This window comes from Amblyomma mixtum, chromosome 5, assembly GCF_055824585.1.
Source record: "Amblyomma mixtum isolate Tamu chromosome 5, ASM5582458v1, whole genome shotgun sequence".
In the NCBI taxonomy this organism is placed as follows: domain Eukaryota; kingdom Metazoa; phylum Arthropoda; class Arachnida; order Ixodida; family Ixodidae; genus Amblyomma; species Amblyomma mixtum.
In genome coordinates this window covers 172282877-172308729 of record NC_143016.1, presented here as the reverse complement: position 1 = coordinate 172308729, position 25853 = coordinate 172282877, and the positions used below count along the sequence as shown (strand labels likewise).

At 49.6% G+C, this 25853-nt stretch overlaps 1 long non-coding RNA gene across 3 annotated transcripts in view; it reads left to right on the top strand.

Annotated features, from left to right (window-relative positions):
• LOC149344695 (uncharacterized) overlaps positions 1-20595 on the top strand; it is a 46655-nt gene extending 26060 nt beyond the window's left edge. Inside the window, exons 3-5 of one of the 3 annotated variants that reach the window (XR_016283219.1) lie at positions 13814-13858; positions 14679-14800; positions 16721-20595. This is a non-coding gene — a long non-coding RNA (uncharacterized LOC149344695). Of the gene's footprint in view, positions 1-13813; positions 13896-14678; positions 14977-16720 lie in introns of those variants that run through there. The other 2 variants (XR_016283221.1, XR_016283220.1) reach the window with 2 other exon arrangements.
• Positions 20596-25853: the final 5258 nt, after the last annotated feature.

The following is a 25853-nucleotide window of genomic DNA, read 5'->3' as shown; positions in this document are numbered from 1 at the left end:
TATATTGGTTCGCGAGGTGGGCCTCCCGCAACTCCTGATAGGAGTTTACAACAGGCGCGAGGCACGGCGCACTACAGCTGCAGCAGCGCCTCGGCCCAGTGGATGCGCTGCCGTCGCCAAGCTCTCGCCAGCTGTGGAGTATGGAGAGGAGGTTGGAGAACGGCTGGGGGGGGGGGGGGCGGTATAAAATGCGTTCGCTCGCTTGCCGGCTCAGTCGTTAAGCCGCCTGATAAACAGAGAGTATACGTCGACTTGACGAAGCCAGGAAACGACAACGGGCTTCGGAGAGAGATAAAGAACGCGAACAGCGCCTTGCTAAGCGGCGCGCTCAATACGGGCTTACGCAACCTACAAGGTTACGGCAGCTAATTTTGTACATGTTATTCTCTCTGAATTTCGTTCAGACGCATGTTAACCTGTTAGTGCAAGAAATCGCGGGCTGTAGTCATAGCTGTGCCAGTCGGCGCGAAGGGCTTTCTGTGTTTTATTCGCTATTGCAACGTGCAGCGGCATCAGAATAAGTGAGCTACTTTATCAGCTTAGTATGAATGCCAGAGTATTTCGGAGAGGGCAGCAAACCCAAGCATCATACATGATGATGAAATCCCTTTATTCGCACCTGGCAAGGAATCGGAGGGTGATCAAGACTTCGATGAAGAACTTTCACCCTTTTCGCCGCCTGAGATATCTTGGAATTCAGCGGTGTCAAGGGCCAAAAGGACTACTTTCTTGGTCTCCTTCTTTCTGGCTGACCATTAAAGCCTTCCATGACTCCATATTCCCGTCTGGATCGTTTCCGCTAGGGCGTGCCCGCACCCTGTGGATCGCCGGATGCCACCTGCTGTGTACTAGTCGGCTGGGAAAAATCCCCGCCTGTAACATTCTCCATAGGACCTCTTCCTTTTTGCTGAGGCCTTTGCCTGCTCGAGATAACGTCTGTCTTCTTAATCTGTAATTACAAAGGTTATCTTGGTGCGTGTTCAGGTTGTCGTCCTCTGAAGGGGCTATCTGTTCGGCGAGGCTGCACTGGGATCCCAGTGTTCAGTCCTCGGGCCAATGCGCGAGCTATCTCGTTTCCTCGTAGGCCTTCGTGGGCTAGAGTCCAAATTAGGTTATTAGCTTTGCAGGCGTTTGGCCGGCAGCCATAATATTGACTGCTTCGGCAGATACCCTACTCGTTTTGTAGTTTCGGATAGCTGATTTGGAATCGGTTCTAATCATCCTAACATTTTGTTCAGTTAGGGCCAGCGCAATGGCCACCTTCTCAGCCGCTGTAGCGTTCCTCTGTCGGATGGATGCTGCAGCACGAGACTCGGTGTCCCGCGCTCCGTGGTCGGTAGCCGTTTTGCATTCGTATTCCCAAGCATCATGTCCTGTCTGATGACTAGTTTTTTTTTCTGTGGTGCTTCCGCTCTGTCATTTAGTCTACCCTCATCGTGCACCGGGTGCACGTTCCTTGGTACTGGTGGGATTCTATTTTGTTCCTTAAGTCTGTTGAAATATTCTACGTGTGTTTGAGCCTCGCTCGAAGTTTGAAGCCTAACTTTTCTGTTATTTTTAGCCCCGATCTGCTGGAGAGGAGCCATTGCTGTTGCGCACTCTGATAGCCTACATGAGGACGTCTAGTGTGTTTTAAATCCCCAGTATGACAATGTTTTGGGTGGATGCGCACGGGGGGAGGCTCATGGTGATTTTGATGCCTTTCCTGATTATACTTTCGATCTTGTTCCTTTTGCATTCACACCTGGAACAAACTTCTTCACCTTTAGAGAAAAGAGTGTCCACGGAGGAAAGGCCAGAGGTTTCTGTGGCTGATTAAAAGTAGGGAGGGGCCGGAGCTGCACTGCCTGGCCAAAGCTAGAGTTGCTGTGAGTTAAGTGAACACGGTGCGGCAAGTGCTTCTTCCCTTGCAGGACATGGCGGAGATGTGTACGCATAGTTTCCTGGGCGGCAGTCATCTCTAGTGGGAGACATCCTGCCTCCGCTACTGTTCCTGATGCAGAGGAACCCTTTGGGAGGCCAAGGCATATTCGCAGGCAGTTGTTCCGAGCGGCAACGAGAGTCTTATGGCTTGATCTAGGTAATCTTTGAAGCACTGGTAGACAGTAGCGCGAGGTTCCTTCAACGCAGGCTTTGTCAAGCAGCAGCACTGATCGGCAGTTGCGACCCCACTTTGTTCCAGCCATGAACCTGAACACTTGCGATGCTGCAGTGATCCTCTTGCAAAGTGTTTTTGATCTGAGGTGTCCATGACACATTATAGTCGATTACAACACCCAGGAATCGCTGAGATCGTACATACTGTAGCGATCGTCGGCCTAGGAGCAGCGGATATCGGGTCATCGCTTTTCTTGTAAACGCCATTGCAACACTCTTTTCTGGCGTGAGACGAAGACCTCTGGAAGTCAGGTTCATTGAAATGTGCAATAGCGCTCTCTGAAGACGTTGCTGGGTAATATAGCGCGAATGTGATGCTGTCCAGATGCAGATATCATCAGCATAAATTGTTATGCGGACCCCCAGCGGAAGGTTTCTTCTTAAGTGTATAAGGACAATATTGAACAGGAGAGGGCTCAGCACCGCTCCCTGTGGTACGCCCCTCTCCACTCCGTGAAAGCGTGCTGGACCGTTTGGAGTGGTCATAAAAATTAGCCGTTCTTTTAAATAATGCCCAATTCATTTGTATAGCTTTCCTCCAAGGCCAAGACTGGCAAAGGCTGCCAGAATTGCATGGTGAAAAACAGTCCAAGGCGGCCTTGATGTCTAGGAAAACGGCTGTCGGAATGTACCCAGCATGAAGCCACTCCTCAAGTGATGAGACGAGGGCGATGATATTGTCAGTCGCACACCTGTTTTGACGGAACCCGTTCATTTCTTAGGGAAACTCATTTCGGCTTTCTAGGAACAAAGTTATGCGTTTGCAGATCATGCGCTCCATGAGCTTACCTAAGCAGCTCAGTAGGGCAATGGGTCGGAATAATGCGTAGGTTCTTGGTTGCTTACAGGGTTTCAAAACGGGCACAATTTTCGCCAGCTTCCATTCCGTGGGGACCTCACCAGTCATCCAGGAAGAATTGTAATACTCCAGGAGTCGAAGACGGGAGGTGTGGGGTAGCTTTGCAATGGCGTCATAGGTCACCTCATCATGACCCGGAGACGTGTGTCTATTTGTCTCCGCGATAGCTGTGGATAGTTCTGCCACTGTAAAAGGCAGGTCTAAAGCTGGCACTGCCGCCTTTGGCATGCCTGTTTGACCATCTGCGGAGAGTGTCAAATGGCCTGAGCCTGCCGACAGTAGCCTGCAGTATTATTCTGAGACTTCTTTTATAGATTTTTGTTCGTGAAGGGAGAGTGCAGAGAAGGGATGGAGTTGTTGAAGTGGCGTGCGCGTACCTCTAACTATCCGCCAAATATTGGTTACTTGTTTGCGCACATCCAGCGTAGAACAAAAGTCACGCATCTTTTGCCGACGGAGTTTATCCATGTAGCATCGAATGTGACGTTGTGCCCGTCGGCATGCATGTACCTTGTAAAGGGTCGGTAGTGTACGCGGGGTCATTGGAACGCGGCTGGGGGCGCTCAAAGCGGAGCGTCTCCTTTCTCGGAACGCGGCCGCTTGCGAACGCGCCGGGAAATTCGGGTGTGCCCCCGCCCCGCGGTACCGATTCGCGCACGTGCTGGCACGAATGTGTATTTGTGTATTTATTTTGTGGTGGAGAGGGTTCTTCACCTTACGGGAGCTGGAGGGCTGGTCAGGCTCTCCCTAAACCATGGGACTCTACGCACAGACAGTCCTTTATCTGCATTAAACACACCTTCAGCACTGTCTTCTGTCCCTGCTGTTCTGGCAACTCAGATTATTACCACTACTCTAAATGAAGAACAGACAAGCCCATACATACACCTCTTGAACCTCTGAGCTCTTCGCCGCCAGGCGAATCATTATGCTTCTCCCCATCCCGATGAGACCTACGCTCTTCCCGCTCTTCTCCGGGCTAGTGACTTGCGCGGCGCTATGCAAAGCTACTAGGCTGGCAACACTGGTATGCATCGCACGCCCGCTTGTCCTCTACGCAGGCCAATTTACATTGTTCGCGAGTTTTTCACGCTATGCAGCGGCCTTTTCAGGTTCCAGATTACGCAGACAACATTCGCTCGAACTGAATACGGATGAGGATGCATTTGCACAAGCGACGGACCGTAAGTTTTTTCAACACAGCATTCGCACCTCTACATCTACTCGTGGCTCATCGGTTACAGAGCACCACGATGAGATTTCTTTTGAACAAACCATGGTAGAGCTACTGGCATTCATTGAGGTTCTCCAAACAACACAGCTTCCAGGCACGACGCAATAATTAACTCCTTATTCCGTAACTTGGAATGAACTGCTGTACAGACCTCGCTTGATACTTTCAACTAAGTGTGGCGTTCTGGAGTCATGCTGGGAGAGTGGAAGTATTTTGTTGTGGTTCCAACACCCAAGTGCGGTCATCCTCCAGTATCTCTCTCGGCACTTCGTCCCATTTCCATAACGCCTACAGTCTGCAAGTTTACAAAAAACATTCTCGCCGTTCGGCTGTCATCATGGTTGGAATCCCATGATTGTTACACAGAATCCCAAGTCCGTTTCCGCCCAAAAAGTTGAACGGAGTACGGTTCTGCTACTTAAGCTACTGACGTGCTTCAACACTCTCCGCAGAGTCATGTTGTTTGAACCATGATCTCTAAAGACACAGCACAGACATCTTCAACATCCTGCACTCTGCTGTTTTTGCCGCCCTTGAAACTCTTGGCCTCCCTCACCGGTTTATACATTCCAGACTCAATGTGAAATTTAGTTCTTACATCAACGTTCACTGGACAGGTGTGATGTTTAGCGGGAGGTGGGGGGGGGGGGGGGGCAAGCAAGAAATTTAAAAAAGCTTGACAAAGACCTGTACCCCGTCTGCAGGTGGCAGAGTGACACCGAGCCGATGTGATAAAAAGCGTAAGAAAATCGCACAAACTAACAAAAATATTAAGCACTCGACAGTAAGAACAAAACTAAGTACAAGCATATTACCATCAAGACAAGCATTCGAATGGGAACGAAATAAGGCAAAAAAAGAGCGAGAAAGCTGGTTACCAGGTAAGCCTGATCCTATGGGGTTTTACAAGATTAGAAACTCGAGAGAAGCGCGATAATATGCACGCAAAAGAAGATCACAGAAGGATAATAATAAGTGCAGAGTACATTGCTTCAAAATGAGCAATGTGATCAGAATATAATGCGATAGGTAAGGTGTAACGTAGGATCTGGTAAACGTAATGTGTTCATTTGCATGGTAACTGCGATTGTTCTGTCTTTTGTGGCATAGACACTGGGCCACAATTTCTTAGCTGCAAGTTCTTTGAAATAGTGGTCGCTATTTTTCATCCAGACCTGGTAGAATGAGGCTAGCACTCAATTCTAGAGACTGTAATGGGATGTGGTTGAGTTTTTGAAAAGATGGGCTTTTAAATAACCTTTTCAGCAAATCGAACTTTCAGCTCACGTGTCCGCGAAAAGCCCGTTGTTAACTACACCTCCAAGAGAGGTGTTGTCCCCAGGGCTCCATCGTCTTCCCCACATTATTTAATGCCAAATTTACTCCTCTTGAAGCCTGAGGAACCATCCCTTCCTTCCGATTGCTTGCGTACGCCGATGATATAACTTTTTGGTGCTGCCAGCCAGACGCGTTCATTCGTCAGTCGGTCCTCCAGCATGCGCCAGATGTGCTAGCATCTCACCTCCCACCTCTGGATCTAACCCTCTCGGCTACTAAACCATATTACATTCGCATTGGAAATAAAGCTGGCCTATGGAAAGCTCCCCTTTAAATTTCAGGACAGATAATTGCCAGATTCTTTATGTAGAAACTGTCTGAATCCTTGTCTTCTCCTTCATACATCTGGGACTGCCACCGCCTGGCTGACAACCACCCGTAAATCGGCTCACCCTACTCTAGGTATGATTCATCGCATAGCGATGCGCTCTGGCGGGCCACAATTACCCGTACACTTCCAGGCACCATTTCAACGTCTCTGCCACACACAGTGGAACTCGCTTGAGGCTATCAATTGGGAAAATATCACCTCGTCTAACACCCACACCTGTGCTTCAGGAGTACGCCCAATTTAATAGACTCAGTGGACTAATCGACCACCGGGAGGCAAACAGAGCTCGCAAGCAGTCTCTGCAACTTTATTGCTTAAAGACACTCTAATCCTACTTCAAGGTCACAGACCATCACTCCATTGTTTCCCCGTCGGTATCCCCGGTGGAATATTGTATACCGATACATCAGACACTGCACGGCATCACAAGCTATTGTGCATCTCGGAACATTTACTGCGGGTACGTGCACCGCCCTGGTATTGGAATTTGAAGCCATTTACAGTACCATTGCTTCCCTTCCGCTCGTTTTCACATTGAATAAGGTCATCTTTACACCGACTCCCTCGCCGCCTTTAAACAACTTAAGTTTGTTCGATGCACATTCAAGAGTACACAATCCATTCACCTTGCCTGTGCAAAGTACCTATGTCCTGTGCGCATATATAGGATTCGTGGACATGCTCACAATCCCCGTAACATTCAAGCGGATGCTATCACACACCTTGACACACAAGTCAAACCACCACCTTCCCCTCCCACCCCAAATGCATTCCTGTTCCTTGTTCCGATTCACAAGTTCTCGCTCAGCGAATGCGCGCTGCAATTCCCCCTTGTTCTCGCCCTCTCCCCTTTAGTTTTACTCGGCAGGAGGAGGTATCCGTGTGCCAGATTCGGACAGGGGCGGCTGTGACCCCATCTGCACATCATCGGTGGCGTGCAAAAAGATCTGCGAGCAACTGACAGGTGCCCTAACTGTGGCGCTGCAGCGCACATTGTGCGACACTGGATTTGGACTTGCCCGCAACGGCTCGTGTTTGAAAACTGCTCCTCAGCAAAATCGGCCTGCAATGGTTCCGCAAATATGAATACGAGAAGTGGACAATCGACAATCACTGCACCGGAAACCTCTGCGACTGCTTCAGAGAACCCGTACCTCACTCCTTATTTCAACTTTCGACCTCCTGCATTCCATTCCCCCTTGGTCACCTTATGCGTCATGACGCATTTTTCTGAGAAAAGGAAAGCACTGTGGTTCCAACAGTGATTACGGGTGGTGGTAGCGTTTGTGGAGGGTATGGCTCAACCTGTCCTTCGGACTGCGGAAGTCCTTACTATTATGCGTCAACGTACTATACACTTCTGTAGTTTATTTCATCTTCTTTGGGCTCAGTTATGCTTAACCTTCCGGCAGCCGAAAGCGCTGCTCGATGTATCAGCCTCACAGCACTCACAGCGGGGAGGGCTGGGCACCTTGCCCTCTGACTGCGAAAAGGTCACTGTCATTCTGATGAAGCTTCACTTTTCGGCATTGCCTACCTCTCACTGACACACCTTAAATATTGTGTAAGATACTAAAGTGTTAAAACTGATGGCAAGTCTGGTTGTTACAAGAGTGGCTACGAGCTTTGTCAGTAGTTGTGCTGTGCATATTCTCTTTCTGGCATTATGTCTAGCCTGAACCTTTGTGTTATCAACTTTTGTGTATTTGTGTATTTGTGTATTTATTTTGTGGTGGAGAGGGTTCTTCACCTTACGGGAGCTGGAGGGCTGGTCAGGCTCTCCCTAAACCAATCATGTGAACATTGTAACATGATTGGAAGCCACGAAATGTAGGCCGGGCCTTTAGGGCTTTAAAACCGGGCCCCGGAGCTGGAAGCGGGGTTCTGCGCTAAGGTGAGATGCAACGCATCTTCGGCAACGCCGAGTAGGGGCCTCCCCTAGTATTAGCCAGATCCACCCTGTTTGTTGTTTTGTATATTTCTGCCGTTGTATCTAACTTGTATATTCTGTGTATATTTGTATATAAATCTTCAGTTATTGCCTTTTTCATCCCTGCGTGTGAACTGAACACAAGACCGTCTCTGACGGGCACCCCTGGTGCGAAGAGCTTCAGTCTTCCAGTTGAAACAAACCGTCTCTGGCGGGGCACCGCTGGTGCAATAAGGAAGACGAAAGAACCTGTGAAACTTTACTTACCTCATCGAGGCATTTGAGCGCAGAGCTTTCCTTTCAGGTCGCCTGAATATAGCGCAAAGCCTCTGAAATATGTCATCATTTGAAGGTAGGCTATGAAGGTAGCAAAGTGTTTTGCTATGGCAGGACAGAGAAGAGTTCCCGTCTGGCAGGCGCCGCAGATTTCGCTCTTCCGCCTTACTCAGCTCCTTGGCAGGCTCCGGGTTGAGGTTTTGGCTGTCGCAGTAACGGATTAAGATTTCGCGGAACTGTAGAAGCGGTTTCTGAGCTTCTGAGCCAGGAGAGCTAGGATGAGGAGCCCGGTGTGTGAGCGCTCGGGCGGCCGCGTCAGCGGCCTCATTGCCTCGTAGACCCTGGTGGCCAGGAGCCCAGATTACGTTTGTGCGAGTTGGATCTGCGGAAGCCCGTCTAATAATTTGGGAGGGAAGAGGTGATATTTCTCCTGCAAGATAATGTTCACAGGCCCGGCGAGAGTCTGCGATAACCGTTCTCGATTTTGGATCGGCGGCAGCGAGATCTATTGCAACTTCCGCTGCTCGTGTTGAATTTGGGGCCCGAAAAGATAGCCCATCGACATTCATTCCTCAGTGGACTACGGCAGCCGTGTAGAATCCCGTGGGCGACGGCCCTGTGATGTCCCCTTAGTAGACGCCCTCTTTAGATCCATACTGTCTCTCAAGCGTGCGAAACCGCACTTGTCGTCTGCCTTCATGTGAAGCAATGTCCCTGTTACGCGGGAGCGCAGCGATCCAGAGCATGTGGCGCCACAGCACCGGGATGTTCTCCGTCCCCTCTGGTATGTATGTGTGTTGGATGTGTAAGCGTTTAGCAGGCGGCGCTCAGGAACCGACTGCGATAGCCGCGTATATTGGTTCGCGAGGTGGGCCTCCCGCAACTCCTGATAGGAGTTTACAACAGGCGCGAGGCACGGCGCACTACAGCTGCAGCAGCGCCTCGGCCCAGTGGATGCGCTGCCGTCGCCAAGCTCTCGCCAGCTGTGGAGTATGGAGAGGAGGTTGGAGAACGGCTGGGGGGGGGGGGGGGCGGTATAAAATGCGTTCGCTCGCTTGCCGGCTCAGTCGTTAAGCCGCCTGATAAACAGAGAGTATACGTCGACTTGACGAAGCCAGGAAACGACAACGGGCTTCGGAGAGAGATAAAGAACGCGAACAGCGCCTTGCTAAGCGGCGCGCTCAATACGGGCTTACGCAACCTACAATGTTACGGCAGCTAATTTTGTACATGTTATTCTCTCTGAATTTCGTTCAGACGCATGTTAACCTGTTAGTGCAAGAAATCGCGGGCTGTAGTCATAGCTGTGCCAGTCGGCGCGAAGGGCTTTCTGTGTTTTATTCGCTATTGCAACGTGCAGCGGCATCAGAATAAGTGAGCTACTTTATCAGCTTAGTATGAATGCCAGAGTATTTCGGAGAGGGCAGCAAACCCAAGCATCATACATGATGATGAAATCCCTTTATTCGCACCTGGCAAGGAATCGGAGGGTGATCAAGACTTCGATGAAGAACTTTCACCCTTTTCGCCGCCTGAGATATCTTGGAATTCAGCGGTGTCAAGGGCCAAAAGGACTACTTTCTTGGTCTCCTTCTTTCTGGCTGACCATTAAAGCCTTCCATGACTCCATATTCCCGTCTGGATCGTTTCCGCTAGGGCGTGCCCGCACCCTGTGGATCGCCGGATGCCACCTGCTGTGTACTAGTCGGCTGGGAAAAATCCCCGCCTGTAACATTCTCCATAGGACCTCTTCCTTTTTGCTGAGGCCTTTGCCTGCTCGAGATAACGTCTGTCTTCTTAATCTGTAATTACAAAGGTTATCTTGGTGCGTGTTCAGGTTGTCGTCCTCTGAAGGGGCTATCTGTTCGGCGAGGCTGCACTGGGATCCCAGTGTTCAGTCCTCGGGCCAATGCGCGAGCTATCTCGTTTCCTCGTAGGCCTTCGTGGGCTAGAGTCCAAATTAGGTTATTAGCTTTGCAGGCGTTTGGCCGGCAGCCATAATATTGACTGCTTCGGCAGATACCCTACTCGTGTTGTAGTTTCGGATAGCTGATTTGGAATCGGTTCTAATCATCCTAACATTTTGTTCAGTTAGGGCCAGCGCAATGGCCACCTTCTCAGCCGCTGTAGCGTTCCTCTGTCGGATGGATGCTGCAGCACGAGACTCGGTGTCCCGCGCTCCGTGGTCGGTAGCCGTTTTGCATTCGTATTCCCAAGCATCATGTCCTGTCTGATGACTAGTTTTTTTTTCTGTGGTGCTTCCGCTCTGTCATTTAGTCTACCCTCATCGTGCACCGGGTGCACGTTCCTTGGTACTGGTGGGATTCTATTTTGTTCCTTAAGTCTGTTGAAATATTCTACGTGTGTTTGAGCCTCGCTCGAAGTTTGAAGCCTAACTTTTCTGTTATTTTTAGCCCCGATCTGCTGGAGAGGAGCCATTGCTGTTGCGCACTCTGATAGCCTACATGAGGACGTCTAGTGTGTTTTAAATCCCCAGTATGACAATGTTTTGGGTGGATGCGCACGGGGGGAGGCTCATGGTGATTTTGATGCCTTTCCTGATTATACTTTCGATCTTGCTCCTTTCGGCTTTGGCTAGCCGTAGATATTGTGCCGCCTATTTGATTCTGCTTATTACGAATGACTGGACTACTCTCGAGAGGTACGTCTCTTTCATTCAAGCGTGTTTGTTTGCTATTCTTTTGAGTAGCCTACACGTCTGGCGCGCACTCGATTCAAGTTTTTGTTTCATTTCGGTGTTCGTACCGTTTGAATGTATCCTAAGACCCAGTACTTGTCCTCGTTTACCGTTAGCGTTATACCATGCTCATGGGGCTTTCTTTGCCTCTTTTGTGGCTCGATGATGAGCGCCTCTGATACTCGGCAGAACATTTGAGTCCTGCTTGTTTTAGGTGAGACTTAATTTCCCCGATCGCTCTTTGCAGGGTACTTTCAATGTGCTCGTCACTGCCTCTGGTAACCCAGAGGTGAGGGCGTCCGTATAAATTGTGTGATTGAGTCCTTCTATACCGGCCAGTTTCTCCGGCAGGCCAATTATTGCAATGTTGAAGAGTGCTGGTGACAGGCTCGAGCCTTGAGGAGACCTTTGTTGCCCATTCTTATGCATTTCCCTTCCTTCAAACCTAGACTAATAGGAACTGTTCTGTTTGAAAGTTTTTGACGTAGTTGTATACCTTTCCCTTATCTATAACTTTGTAAGCGTTCTAGTATGACTGCCCGGTAAACGTTGTCGAAAGCTCTGCCCACGTCTATAGACGTGGCCCACTATTATTCTCGTACCGGCCGTTTGGTTGTCTAGCATTTGCACTTTAAGTTGAAGCATCCCGTCGCATCCAGAAAGATGTGCCCTGAATGCGATCAGCGTATCTGTGCAAAGTCTGGGAATATGTTTAGCCTCGTTTGAATGACGAGCTCTAATAGCTTATTTACGCATGAGGTAGGTGAAATGGGCCTCAGGTTTTAAAGACTTAAGTTTCTTGCCTGGTTTTCCAATAAGGACTACGTTGGCCTCTTTCCAAGTAGGGGGAATTTGGCCCTTGTCCCAACATTCCTTCATGTACGCTGTTAGGTTTGTTTTTATTGATCCATCGTCCAAATGCGTCAACAAGCGAGAGATATCGCAGATTGCGCTTGCGAGTGCCACCTATGCGGCAAAGAGTACTACCCTCGAAACAAAATGTGAAAATATCTCTTTCTGAACCCGTACGTCATTAAGAAAGTCTAATGGGACCCCAAACTATAGGCTGAAAAAGCGAAGCAACAAGGCTCAAGGTTGCAGCCGCGCCCGTGATAGATCTAGTAAGAGAACGAGGGACCGGTCTGAGTTCTTCCTAACCCGGCTACAATCAAGTTGGCAACAGCAACGCAAGGAGCCAGCTGCAAAAGTGAGCTGGCCAGCTAAACTTTCCCTGGACACCGAGACAAAGAACTCAAAGAGCTCATTAAAGAACAGGCAGAGCAGATTAAGACTCTGTGTATATTAAGAAGCAAGAAGAGCACATCAAACTGCAAGAAACGACAGGCAAGAAACCCGAAGAAAACAAATCCGAACAGGCACAGTTAGCGACGCCTGTGCAGGGGGAGCGCAATAACAAATTAGATGTAATGAAAGTTGAGGAACCCCATTAAAAATGAAACAAACCAATGAGTCGGATCTTGAGACCAAATTCGAACAACGAAATAACCAACAAGAACAGGACATAAAACTACTAAACGTAACACTACTGCAATTCATGAAGCAAGAAACAGAAACGATCAGAGTAGAGTTTTAGAAGTGAGACGCTCTTCTCAAGGCGGAATTTGAAAAAAAAGCACCAACTATGTGCGCGCAATTCCAAGCTACCAAAAATGCTTTGGCCAAACTACTACAATACTCTCTGGGGATGGAACTGTACTGGCTTTCTGTGTAAATGAACCGTTTTACTATCCGGCAGCTTCGCGTTTTTCCTGCACTCTTGTTAGGCTGTAATTTCAGGAATGGAGACAAACCTGAAATTACAGCCTAACAAGAGTGCAGGAAAAACGCCAAGCTGCCGGTTACAAAACGTACCCGTCCCGAGAGAATAATAAGCAGATTTCCACCCTCGTCAAACGGAACGTTACCCCACTGCGGCAAATGCAGTACAGGTTCCAATGGATTACACTCTCAACGAAATCATACCACAAATGCGGAAAGACAACAGCCTATACGTCTTAAGTGTATACAGCTCTCCGGAACAGAGAAAAGGTTACGGGTTCGACAGGACATTCAGAAAAACGAAACAGATCGCGGGAAAAACTCGGTCGTCATGGTAGGAGATTTTATTGCGCATCGCACCGCGTGGGGGTACAAAATTACGCGCACCAAGGGCAGAGAACTCTGAGATAGCATTCCACAGAATGAGCTAATCTTAGTTACTGACCCCATCAAACCAACAAAACAGGGTAATAGCATAAGTAAATACACTACACTCGACTTAACATAATCAGCGTCCAATTCACGGAAAGGTGGTGTAACTTGGGGCAGGACCTAGGAAGTGACCGTAAAATACATCGTTGTAGGAGATGGACCGCCTGCGCCGAAACCCAAAAAGGTTGAAGCGCTAAATCGGAATCTATTCAGAGGGAACCTTCATGCCCGAGACTAAATTAGGGACATAGATTGTTGGGGCACTTAAAATCTCGCAACAGTTAACGAAGCCACCGAAGAGGTGTAAGCAGACGAAACGGAAGCTGAGGAGGACAGGTGCACAAGAAGTACAGCAGAAAGAGCAAAGCCAACACGTGGCAAATGATTAGACGCCTCTTACACCCGGACAAGAGAAAGCATGAGTCGTGTCAACAGCTACCGCAACTCGTATAAAATAACGAAGGAACTATCTACCAACAAATCTCTGAAGTGAGGGACAGGTACTTGCGATGCAGAGTACAAGGCGTAGGGTCTCTCATTCTGGACGGGCCGATCACCATCCGAAAGGTGTTGGCGGAATTAAACATACTGAGAACGAAAACGGGGGCAGGTTCAGACAGAATCAGCAATCGCAGGCTGAGGGATTTGTATGATGAATCAACGAAAAACCTAACAGCGTACATGCTGGAATGTGGGCACAATGGCCAAATCCCACCTGCGTGAAAAGAGGCCAACCTAGTCCTTGTTGCTTGTGTAACGTTTGTGCATTGGTATTGCAGAACAAGCTGCAAGCCATGAAAGTGCTCCTTCCTGTCAAACGTCCAGTGAGTGCAACAACTGCTTTTTTTTCTCTTTTGGGAGGTAAATATTTTTCGTGTACGACATGCTTCCTGAGTATCATGTATAGGTTCCCACACTCTTCCTTGAGTAAGGCGTCACATTAGCCTGGAGGTAATCTGTTGTGTAAGATAACTATCTGTGACAGCCAGTTAGTTTCTATCATAGTATGCCTTACGTTTCATCCGTGTACCATTTGTATGTCATGCAATAGCTATGTCGGAAGTCTTAGGCAAATAAAAGAGAATTTCTTAATTGTGTAAAAAAGCAGGTGCACAAATTGTGTGCATTTCCATGGTTGGTATTGCCGCATGCCTTCTGTTAGCAACATTTCGTGAAATACATTCGCCATTTCACCTGCCCCCCCCCCCCCCCCGCGCCCCCACAGAGGCACTTCTTTTTATACAGGCTTGCACGTGCACTTAAAGGCTGTGCGAAGCCCAGAAACACTAAAAGGGAGAGCACTAAAGGATTCAGGACACATACTGGAGCTGTAACTTAGGCAATCAAGGATGGCATTGTAGCTCATTAAATAAGGTGGTAATGAGTCTTATATGTTTTTGACGAATCAAATGTCTGGGTGTATTATGCACTCACAACTGCAGAGTGTATCACATATAACTTGCAATTTCTGCCCGTGAAAGTAGATCCATGTGCTTATATTCAGTGTGCTTTGTTGCCCAGCTGGTCCTGTTATGTCAATGTTAATTTTTCCACAAGAGAACAGATTGAAGCAGGAAGGGTAAAAAGAGGTGTCCATTAGTGCACTCTAAAGTTATTCATTATTTTCTTTCTCTTTCACTACAGCTTCTGCGGGCACCCCCGCTGCACTTGCTGAGAAATGTACTTGGCGACGGAAAGACACCGTCAGGCGGCTTCAGGGGCAGGTCTCCAAATATAGGAAGACTATTGCCAGTCTGCAGAAACAGGTGAAAGACATGCACACAGTTGCCGAAGTGCTTGGTGCCGTCCGTCCTCAAGTGACAGAGGGCGAAGCTGAGCTGCTACAAAGCCATGTTAATCTGAAAGGGAAAGGCAAAGGAAGGCGGTTTACCCAACGAATAAAAAAAATTTCATTTCACTTGCATTTTTGTGGCCAAAGGCATATCGGTATTTGTCTTCTTTTCTAGCTTAGCTCATCAAACATTCTGCCAGGTGGCTGCCTATCATTAGAATTACACCTAGAATAAATCGGGGCATACTGCCATGCAACTTGTTAGCAATCAACTTGTGGTGCTAGCGTGATTGTGTCTGTTCGGTAATATTTGACGAATTGATGCTAAAAAAATTTAAGCTACGATGCAGCGCAAGGTGTTCTAAAAGGATTCACTGACAAAGGTATGGAGCGAAGGTCAACTATTGCAGACAGAGCCGTGCTGATTCTGTTGTCTGGGATTTCTGGTGATGGGTTCAGCCGCTGGCCTACACACTTGGTCATGCATTAACAGAATCGTCAGAACTGTGCTATTTAATGTTGAATACATATGCAAACTTGAAAGTGAGGTTGTGGACTTGGCACATATAACCAAATTGTACCATTCCAAACACGAGGTTCGGCTCAGATCGCTACCAAAGCTAACAGAAAGGCACATCTTTCAAGAACTGTTCAGCAATATTGTTCGCAGTCGTGGCCCAGTCGTTTGAGCGCCCGTCTCGGCTGCGGGAGGTGGTTGGTTCGAAACCCACCGCCGGACACCCACCGGTAAAATGGGTACAAGCGTCCCCCGGCCTGGCGCTCGGCTTCCTTTAGGGGCGTACGCTTGGGAGAAGCTCCGTAAATACCGCTGTGCCCCTCGCGGGCCCAAGCCCAGTTTCGAACAACCTCGCAGCCTGCTAAAGGTGGTAGGTACCCCTCGGCCAACGCGGTTCGAACGCGAGCAAAGCCCCTAACGCTGGCAATGGGCGCACGCACGCCCTAGCGCAACGGCCTTTCACACTACGTGAGGAGAAAGAAAGCCCCTCCGCAGGGAAAACCTCCCTCAGCGCCACGGTGTTCACTCACCGTCCTGCAGTTCTACGCCTCAGAACGCCCAACTCTCCCACTGTTCCGCTGGCTCACCGCAGCAGCATCAGCAGCAGTCATTAAAAAAAAGGGCCATAAATTGGGCTTATGCCGCACGAGACGGACTTATGGTTGCTTGGCAGGGGAACTTATCACTCATCCGCCAAGGCAACTGTTTGGTCTAAGACCCTTTTCCCAAGCATTTCACCCTAGAAGAGCCGAGCACCAGGCCAGGGGAAATCTTGCACCCATTAAAGAAACCGGTGGGTACCCGGCGGCACTGGGGATCGAACCCAGCAGCTCCCGAATGCGAGGCGGATGCTCTACCACAAGGCCACGCTTCGGTAGTGTTACGTCTCGCCTTCGTCGTGGGGAAGAAAACGACATGGCAACAGCGAAACGCCGACAAACCCCGAGACGCGCGTTGGGTGAGCGCCTGGATTGCCACGGAAGCCGCGTCCGTCTGCCCAGTTGAGCGAGCGTTTCCCCTACACCGAGTGTGAACGCGCGTTCGAACTGCGCGGGAACGCCGCTCATGGACATTCCGGTGTCTGCGCTACGGTGATGGCATCGTTCCCCCCCTCTCCCAGCGCGTGACGGCGGTGCCTCTCGGGAGTGAGTGAGTGCGTGTGTGTCGGTGATTGGTGCCAGTGAGAACTCCCTTCCCCTGCAGGCCCGGCCCCCATCTAGGGACCCTAGGGAAGGGAACTCTTTAAAACCCCGGCAGCGGCACGGCCGAGGAGCTCTTTGTCAACATGGTCTCCTGTTGAGCTGTCGTGATGCAGCGTTCCTGCAGCTCACTTGTAAACATTGTATAAAGTCCTCTTTCATCGTCCTTTTCCAGCAGCCTCGTCTCAGACGTCCGTCATTCCCTCTCCGGCACACGACCACGCTACCTCGTCCTTAACAAACTGGTGGCAGCGTTAGGACGCGAAACATCGGACGCCAGCGGAGAGTTGCGGACAACGGGACGCTGAGCAGCAGAACGGCGAGTCGGGGGCAGTGCAACGAGCCCTGTGTGTGGACTGGTTGCCTGCAGCGGACCGACTGCGCTGGATTCTTGGCTGCGAGGTTTGGTGAGTGCGGCACTTTCTTCTGCTGAGTTTTGCCAGGCTTTTGTTAGTGTCAGGAACAGAGCTGGTAATTGGGTTGTCGTTGCTGCTGGGTTAGTTGCAGCAAGACAATAGCGGGCAGTAGAGAAGCAGCACTCGGAGCAGCCATGGATTTGAAGACGCTGCGCGAACCAAAGTTACTGGAGCTTGCGAAAGAGTTGGGTCTGGGGGTATCGGACAAACTCAGAAAACCAGAACTGCTGAAGGCTATTCTTGCGTTAGAGGCTGAAGATGACGAGCTTGCGGAATGCCTTGAGGCCATTGAGGAGAGGGAATTGGCAAAAAGAGAACAAGAGGAACTCGAACGTAAAGAAAAACAAGAGAAAGAGGAACGCGAACGTAAAGAAAAACAAGAGGAACGCGAACGTAAAGAAAAACAAGAGAAAGAGGAACTTGAACGTAAAGAAAAACAAGAGAAAGAGGAACGCGAGCGTCAATACGCTTTGGAAATGAAGCGTCTCGACATAGAGATGGAACGCGTTCGTAGTGCAGGTCGGGCACACGGTGCAGGAGAGCTGCGTGAACAGGAACGCGAAAGAGAGCTGCGCGAACAGGAACGCGAAAGAGAGCTGCGCGAACAGGAACGCGAAAGAGAGCAGCGGCAACAGGAATACGAGAGAGAGATGCGGGAACTCACACGTGAACTTAACGCGATCAGAAGTATGAGAACGCGATCTCGCTTAAGAGTTCTCAGAAAAGGGGAAAATTTTAGAACTTTTCTGGAAAATTTTGAGAGAATTTGCATGGAGGAGCAGCTAGATCAGGATTATTGGCCAATTGTGTTGATGGGATTCCTCCCATGTGAACCTTGTAATGTCTGGGCGAGGTTGTCTGACGAGGATGCCCACAACTATGCGATAACCAAAAGTGCGCTCCTCCGATACTTTCGAATTCCCGCGGAGGCAGATTTCGAAGGCCAAATTGACGGTGGTAAGCTACACCGCGAGAGTGTCAGGGATCGAGTTAGAAGCTCCGCTCAGTCGCCGGATGACACGAGTGCTGTGCAGAAGTGGCGGCATAGGACAGGTTTGGTCCAGGAAAGAAAGGCCACTTCGGCAGCGAGGGCCGATGAGTTCGGTCGAAAAGCTAGCGAAGAGTGCAGATCCACAAGCCGTGAAGGCTCGGGGGATAATATAGGCACTCAGGCTAGCAATGAGGAAGAGTGCAGATCCGCCAGCCGTGAGGGCTCGGGCGGTAATGTAGGCACTGCTAGAAATAAGGAAAGGGGCAATGCGGTGGTTTTGAGCCCAGAGAAGCATGCACTTTCCGGAAAGGAGGCTAATTGCTGCGATCGAGAAGATAGTACCCAGTACAATAACGCTACGTTAGCCGAACAGCGTCGAATAGTTCAAGTTCCGGGCAAGAGCGTTAGGGTAGTAGGATCGAATAGCAAGCCTCAGGAGAGCAAGTTGTTCTCAGCAGAAAGTAATGGGAACCAAAAGCAAACGGTGTGTTGCAGGAATCCCATCGAAAACAAAGCCGAGCGACCTGCTTTGTTCGAGAGCACTGTCAGTGCTAATAAAGAAGCGGCCGTCTCTAACTCTGAGGCCGAGGCTATTTTGAAAAGTGAGGCTGGCGTTTTCTCTCAGGAAGAAAATAGTAAGCTCACCGGCCGGTGCAATGAGGGAATCAAGGGAGACATTTCTTCGATGCGGCCGGCGAACAATAGCAGCCCAAATTTGGAGACGACGCTTTGCTTTAAAGAGATTGACCGCGAGTCAACCGAGTACTCCACACGCGACAGGCGCCGAAAATGGGCCAGACTGACTGGGGGAGTTCAGTCAGAAAAAACGAAAGCCACCTGACCCATCGCGGCGACCCCGCGGTAGTTCTTGCAGGACGGTGGAACCTCACAGCGGGTCGCAGAGGACGCCCAGCTACCGCATGAAAGAACGCCGCAAAACGCGTTCCAGTCGAAGGACACGGTTGAATCGAGAAAGGAGTCCTCGTAGGCGTTTCTTTCATACGCGACCGTCAACCCCTCGCATTCAAATGTTCAGACGCTACTCAGGTGTTGGAGACACGCGGCCGGGGTGCGGAACAAATCAATGTCGCGTGGCGTCTGAGGCTCGCAGGTGTCGAAGAGCAGTTGATTTTTGTCGATTGTCGGCTGCTAAAGCCACTGTTGGTGTGCGTCCGCGCAGGGCGCGGTTGAAGAATAGGCGACCCCTTTGAGCCGCGGCGCGGCTCGTTAGCTGCGGATTCCGAGGATGTCTCTGCTGTTTGCTTTTTCTTTTTTTGAGCGATTCCTGCAAGAAAAAAAAGTTTTGCGGGAAAAAAAAGTGCAGAAAAGAAGTTTTGAGCCGGAGTAGGTTTACAACGCGTTGGTTACATTGGAAGCGTTTCTTCTGATAAAAAAAATTGTTTTGCAACATGCACTAGTGGTGCCCATGTGTAGCAGCGTCCGCTGACACGCGGAAGTGCTAGCCAGACGGGCCATTGTAGGCGACTAGCATAAGCGCCTGGAGTTGAGTTTTGGAATTTGGGAAATTAAGGTGACTTTGGCTTCGATGTGGAGCGAATCTTTGCGGGGATATGCAAGGTGACGGCAGTATGCTGCTATGCAGAATGAAATAATGTTGTGGTCATTACTAATCGGAATAGATCACAAAAAGGGGAGTCTCAAAAGTAATGCCGATAGCTTAAATTGAGGTCCCTAGCGCAAGAGTCAGCATCATAGTTGCGGTTTGCTGGTCTTTTTCTTCCTGATGTAGGATTTTGAACCGATTGGTTTTGTTTGTTTTAAATTGAGATGCGCTTTGTGGTGTAATGTGCCGATTTGTGGGCATTTTCACAGTGCTGCGGAACTACTCCCAGGGATTGATTGGGTTTGTAAGAGGGAAAGAGCCTGGCATTGCTAAGAGGGGATTGTGTCGTGCTTGCGGACTGAGTGGTTGGGTTTTCGGCGTGGTTCTAACGCTAGCGGAGCACGAGTCACTTTGCAGTGCCCTTTGGGAACCTGCACCTGCAAAGGAAGACTTCGGGGTGCGGTGAGCTCCAGAACCGCCGAGAGAGAACCGAGTCTGGTTGAGACCAGCCTCAAGCGACATCCCTCCGGACAGCGGATGCTGTCCCCTGTCCATCGGGATCTCCTTTCCCCGGCGGGGCAGTCTGTTACGTCTCGCCTTCGTCGTGGGGAAGAGAACGACATGGCAGCAGCGAAACGCCGACAAACCCCGAGACGCGCGTTGGGTGAGCGCCTGGATTGCCACGGAAGCCGCGTCCGTCTGCCCGGTTGAGCGAGCGTTTCCCCTACACCGAGTGTGAACGCGCGTTCGAACTGCGCGGGAACGCCGCTCATGGACATTCCGGCGTCTGCGCTACGGTGATGGCATCGTTCCCCCCCTCTCCCAGCGCGTGACGGCGGTGCCTCTCGGGAGTGAGTGAGTGCGTGTGTGTCGGTGATTGGTGCCAGTGAGAACTTCCTTCCCCTGCAGGCCCGGCCCCCATCTAGGGACCCTAGGGAAGGGAACTCTTTAAAACCCCGGCAGCGGCACGGCCGAGGAGCTCTTTGTCATCATGGTCTCCTGTTGAGCTGTCGTGATGCAGCGTTCCTGCAGCTCACTTGTAAATATTGTATAAAGTCCTCTTTCATTCTCCTTTTCCAGCAGCCTCGTCTCAGACGTCCCTCATTCCCTCTCCGGCACACGACCATGCTACCTCGTCCTTAACAAACTGGTGGCAGCGGTGGGGTGCTGCTACCTCGTCCTTAACAGTAGGTGCCACTCCCCAAGCAACCATAAGTCCGCCTCGTGCGGCATAAGCCCAATTTGTGGCCCTTTTTTCTGCAAGGCGAAGCTTTTCAATTTCTCAAGTTGGCGCAGTGCCACTGAGCTCACGTTAGAGCGAACTCGTTTAAACTTCATCGAGCTCTCCAAACTCCGTTGAACCTGTAAAGTCTGAATCACGAACCACCTTTGCAGGCTGATGGTGCTCGAAACTGGTTTCGCCCCCGAAAGGACACAGCGGGGTTTGCGGAGCCTCTTCCAAGCGCACACCCCTGAAGAAGCCGGGCACCGGGCCGGGGGTGGCTTGTACCCATTTTTACCGGTGGGTGTCCGGCGGTGGGTTTCGAACCAACCACCTCCCGCAGCCGAGGCGGAAGACCAAGCCTCTAGGCCACGACTGCGGTCGTGGCCTAGAGCCGAAGCGTGGTCTTATGGTAGAGCATCCGCCTCGCATTCGGGAGGTGCTGGGTTCGATCCCCAGTGCCGCCGGTTTCTTTAATGGGTACAAGATTTCCCCTGGCCTGGTGCTCGGCTCTTCTAGGGTGAAATGCTTGGGAAAAGGGTCTTAGACCAAACAGTTGCCTTGACGGATGAGTGATAAGTTCTCCCGCCGAGCAACCATAAGTCCGCCTCGTGCGGCATAAGCCCAATTTGTGGCCCTTTTTTCGCTTTGTCCACACGACTCTCTGCCCACAGTGACGGGATTTGAAGGCGCAGGCTCCTTTCCCAAGCAATGTAGCCCTAGTAAGCCGAGCACCAGGCCGGGCCATAGCTTGTACCCATTTTGAGAAAACCGGTGGGGACGCGGCCGGTGGCGGGAGTCGAACCCATCACCTCCCGAAGCCGAGGCGGACGCTCTGCCACGAGGCCACGAGTTAACGTGGCGGCCATCCGAAGAATGACGCGTGATGAACGATGGCTATGAGACGATTTAATGGCCGCTGGCGTAGCGCGGGCGCTCCGTCAAGCGCCACTGCCAGCTTCGTCTTCGTCACACTACCCGGGGCCTCCGAGCGATCGTCCCGATCGGTGACGAACAGACGTCGAAATGGCGACGGTCTTGAGTGAATGATCGAACAATATGTAGAAGATGGTGCAGTGCTGGCCGCCACGATGAGAAAGATGAGAGAATGAGTCCCGGTCCACGAAGAATTCGGGCCGTAGGGTGCCAGGAGCTGACGGCCGAGGTCTCTGGACGCACCGAACGGCAGAGGCAGGGGGACGGTGTCTTCACGTTTGGGTCTTGGGTCAGTGGGGTCTTGGGTCGGTGGGGTCTTGGGTCGGTGGTGTCTTGGGTCCGTCGGGTCTTGGGTCGTCGTGTAGTGTTGTCCGGGCGGGGGACGGGGCTGGGGTGAGCGTCAAGGTCGGTTCAGGTCGAGCGGGCTGGGGCACGGCCGTGCGGCGCTGACCAGGTACTCACGGCCGACGTCCACGGCAGGCCCAGGACGCCGAAGCTCCGTGTCCAGGATGGCGATGAAGGAATCCCAGCACCTCCACCAAATGTAACGTGGCGGCCAGCCGAAGAATGACGCCTGATGAACGATGGCTATGAGATGATTTAATGGCCGCTGGCGTAGCGCGGGCGCTCCGTCCCGCGCCACTGCCAGCTTCGTCTTCGTTACAATATGAAGGTAAAACGGGCAACCAAGGTTCATCTTTATTTCAAGTTTGGGGAAATTCTTTACGTGAATAAGTCGTGCTTTGTCTCATGGCAAGTTTTTTGCGTGTGTAATCTTGTGTATGCTGCTTTGTTTACTATTCAGAAATGATTTTTTTTTGCATCACTCTCTTTGTATGTGCCCCTTCATTGAAATGAACTGAACTAAATTTGTCAACACATTTTTGAAGCCTATTTTAGTTAATAAACCTCTCCTCATTGGTCAACATTTCCTGTGGTGCGTCGCCAACTTCTGTTTTTTTGCCTGGATGACAATTCAGTAGCGCAATAGTTCCGTGCTCCTGTCGGCGCAAGGTGTGAACAGTGGCGCAACGGCTCAAGCGCCTGCCTGAAGCTACGTGATGCATGCAAGCAGATAACAAAACTGGAAATGAAATTGTGGCCACCATGATGTGGAACATTGTGGTGGCCACTTCTGAGGCTGGTACACTTCCACGCCTCCGCTAGGTGCTTTGAGAGCAGAAGTCGGCCGCAAAGTGCCATGGGAATGTGCTTTCTTATCCTGTCTGCATTACTCTCTGGCCTGACTACCGTCACCACTCCGTGACAGTTTAATAGAAACACTTTTCAGAAAAAAGGCGTGCACGTTGGAATCTGGTAAGCACACACTCTACGAAAAAAACCGGCCCAGGGGGGAGTAAAGACAACTTTAGTCCTCAAAACGCCACGTTAGTCGCTAAATTTGCCCACGGCGCTCTTCTTTCCACAAATGCGCGCCGTGAGCAAACTCAACGGACTAACTGCGGAGAAAGAGACTAACGGGGGGCGAATCGCAGCATAGCAGCCCGCGAAAATGGCGCCAGAAGACTTGGACTGCAATAGTACTCGATTTCTGAAGCGCAGGACTTGGTCTGAGGCCAGTGAGAGCACCGTCGCTGCCCGTGACGAAGCGGATAAAATCTTCTGCGTGAGAAAGAGCCTTCGTGCAACCGAAATCGTTGGCAGCTGTGCAACCGCATAAACAAGTACAGCGAGCTTCAATACGTGTCGAATGTGGGTTGTAAAGCATGGGGTTGAGCAAGTACATGTTGTTTCATATCGTTGCCATTTGTTTTATAGCTTATGGGATGCTGCGTAAGTTTCAGCGACACTTATAGAAACAGTGAGTGGCAAGCAGTCAATTCCCTGTCACCACTGTCCGCCAGTAACAAAAAACAAAATCAACCATGGCCTTCTATATTTGTTTTCTACAGGTTGTAATGTGCAGCTGCCAAATGCCAGAAATAAGTCCATCTTATACGGAAAAAAGAAACGAAAAGAAAATAACTGTTGTGGTTGTGAAGAACCGGTCGTAATGTACACACAGTTCAGCACTTCTTTTTTGGCCAAAATGCGATTTAGACTGCTCTGCGTGCGCATTAAAGCTTAAAGCGGCTTGTTGCAAAATTGCAGGTTGCAGTTGCAGATTAAAAAATAATGGAAAAAATGAATTGAAAAAAATAAACGGGCGCGTGCAGACGGTAAGCATTTTGTCTTTACGTGTTCCTGGGGCGACGTGGTGGCAACATGAAATCAAAATGCTCGCTCAGCAAAGAGCATGCATTTGAATTTTTCCTCACTGAAGAATTCCTAACGTATTTGCAAATCAGTTATAAAAATCTCGAGTTTCAAATTAGAAAACTTGCTGTGTAATGCCACATAAAAGTCTGTTGTGTATCTAACGCATACACACAATACATAACACTACTATATATATGCATATATATGCCATCCAGCTCACTACCTATCTCACTGCATTTATCAAGAGCTAGCAAAATCTTGCCTTATGCAACACCATATGCCGGCTAAGCGTAAGTGAGAACGTGATGCTTTGAAAGCATTTGACCTAATATAAAAGAAGACGGTCACATGGATAAGACCATGCATTAAAACGCCTCTCCATTCGACAATTCCTAATATGCTTGAACATTAACTGCAACACGAAAATACTGTTGAGCTTTCTAAGCAGTAAATTTGCGGTGTAAGATAAGATGACAATCTATAACATATATGATGCGAATACACATCAGAAGTTTCTTTCGAGTAGGTGACACTTCACACAAAACGCATCATTCGCAATGGAAATTGAATACCTATTTGTTCTAAGGTCTCAGGCCATGCGACACTATAGCCCCTTCGATCATTAAAAATGATATCACGGGTGAAAAATAAACTTCGGTTCTTTCAAAGTGGTAAAGAGTAAGAAAGACTAGGTATAATGGAATCTGCATTTTCACATGCACAATAACCGTCAGAAATGAAAGCTTGAAAACATGCGCTACAACGTGAAAAACAAGCTTTCAAGCTGACGAATATTGTTAAGGAAAGTTACGTTCGGTTCTCACTTCCCAATGACATTAATGCCTCCACGACGTGAGCCATAATCACGTCTTTAAGGGACTTATTCCGGTGGCACAATTTTCTCACCAGTATTGCCGCTGTACAACTATGCCTCAAACAGTCACCAGCAGGTGCAGATGGTGAGAAAGGAGCTCTAAATCAAGGCTGTCTATTTTTAGAATCCTTATATAGCTCAAATTTATCGCACGTAGCTGGCACCTCTCTGGTCTCGTCTGCAGTCAAGAGAACTTTGTGCATTGATATTATCTGAAAAAGGTTTTGTTTATCTTCATTCCCACTATTTTGGGCGTCGAAAGAAGACCTCAGGGATTCTGAACTGGTGAGATGTAAAGCATTAGAAGCAAAAATACGTATTCTTTTCGGATGATGTGAATTTTTCCTGCCACAGAGGTTTTCGCTAGGCTTCACTGAGAGTTATGAACGGTATCAACATGAAGCTGCATGAAATATTTTATACCTTTGGTTTTTCCGTCGTCCTACGCGCACACCTTTTGGCTGACAACTTTGTCTTGATTAAGGCACACTTTATCCACAGGCTAGTTATCATGTGCACAGTAGCCAGAGCGACTTTGTAATTTCTTTTAACTTGGGTGGGAAGTCTCGGATATGAACGTTTGACTTGACTTCACATTTCAAAGGTTCCTGAGAACTGGCGTCTATTCAGCAAACTAAAAAAAATCCCCATGATCACAAAAGGTGTTTTATTTCCTGTATTCTTCCTAAGCGACGTATTTTCTACAGACTCTTTTCTTTAGTTCCTCTTCAGACAAGACCGTCAGAACATGTCTCTAGGCCTGTTCGCCATCTGTGTTTCGGAATACACAATGCATTAAAATACCATATTGTTTCCTGCAGAATATGAAACAGGCGTGAAACAGCGCGCTTCCATAGCAGAAATGGCTCGCTGGCCATCTGTAGCTTGTCTGCTTGCAAAGATGGCCCATATTTGCTTTTTGCTATTTTTAGATTCCCATGTCAAAACCTTCTGCTTGCAACTCTCCCGTAGCCGGACAGCTTTGTCTACCACCGAAAGCAGTCGATATATTAATACTATATCCATCATTAAACCCTGCGATCAATTCGCGACGTTTAGTGCCACAGGTAGTGGCTAGATGTCTGCCA